This window comes from Sinocyclocheilus grahami, unplaced genomic scaffold, assembly GCF_001515645.1.
Source record: "Sinocyclocheilus grahami isolate Dianchi unplaced genomic scaffold, SAMN03320097.WGS_v1.1 scaffold707.1, whole genome shotgun sequence".
Classification (NCBI taxonomy): Eukaryota; Metazoa; Chordata; class Actinopteri; order Cypriniformes; family Cyprinidae; genus Sinocyclocheilus; species Sinocyclocheilus grahami.
In genome coordinates this window covers 1,026,457-1,027,502 of record NW_015505886.1, presented here as the reverse complement: position 1 = coordinate 1,027,502, position 1,046 = coordinate 1,026,457, and the positions used below count along the sequence as shown (strand labels likewise).

General features: G+C 35.3%; 1 long non-coding RNA gene across 1 annotated transcript in view; it reads right to left on the bottom strand.

Moving 5' to 3' along the window:
• Positions 1 to 544: 544 nt before the first annotated feature.
• LOC107559974 (uncharacterized) overlaps positions 545 to 1,046 on the bottom strand; it is an 11,339-nt gene continuing 10,837 nt past the window's right edge. The window contains exon 3 of the long non-coding RNA XR_001605670.1: positions 545 to 555. This is a non-coding gene — a long non-coding RNA (uncharacterized lncRNA). The remainder of the gene's footprint in view (positions 556 to 1,046) is intronic.

Below are 1,046 nucleotides of genomic sequence, written 5' to 3'. Positions count from 1 at the left end.
CACCGAGCTCCTCCTGGGTCTGAGTAAATTCTCCTGTTCTCTCATACTGAGAGCAGAAAAAAGATAGAGAGAGAGAGGGAAAGCAGTGTTTTAGGGATGTTTTCCAAAAGAACTCATCAAAAATCTCCAGGAGTAAAACGAAGCCCAGCAGGAAGGAGAACAGGAAACCCTCAAGAGACATAAACCTCTCTCCCTCTCGCTTTAAAACACACTCCGACTGGTTAAAAAAGACACCGGCGTGTGTTTTCTGGTTTAAAGGACAGTCTGGCAGCCTGTGAGTCGATATCCAGCTGTGATCTACAGTCGGACAGTTGAAAATTGGAGTCTGCTGAGCTAAAGTCTCATCCTTCAGTGTTGATCAGCACACACTGAGGTCTGAACATCTGGAGAGAGCCGTCCATTAGCATTCATCCGTTATTGACAATTGTCACAATTACAATTAATTACAGTTAATACAGTAAATAGTAAATACTTTGTGGCTGCACTGTGATCATTAAATAGAGTCTTTTAATGTCACCTAATGATTCTTGTTCTAAATATGCCTGATAATTGATTCTTTGGTATACAAACTATTGTTGCACTGAATTACATTATTTCTGTAAATCATGGTAAAAATATATGATATATATATAATATAATATAATATATGAAGAAAAAAAAATGAAGTCAAACAGGACACATTCTAATCTATGATAAATAAACAAACAAACAAACAAATACATCTCTAAATATAATGATTATATATATATATAATAGTTTTTGGTAAAATTTGTCAGAATGAGCAAGCAACGAACAATAGCTAATTTAATTGCAAAGCGGACTAGACTTGCTAGTTGTCAAAATTCTGGTTATGCAAGACTACACAAATACATACAGAAGATCATTTTTTTATGTCATCTGGTGCACATCGTTATTGAATTAATGTATCAGACAGATCTGCTCTTTCTATGATTAAAAACAAAACTGTAGAATATCTGAATACCAAACAGTTTCTGATCGCTGAATGTCAGTCATATTCTCCTGAGACCCAGCTATGGAGTTTTTGC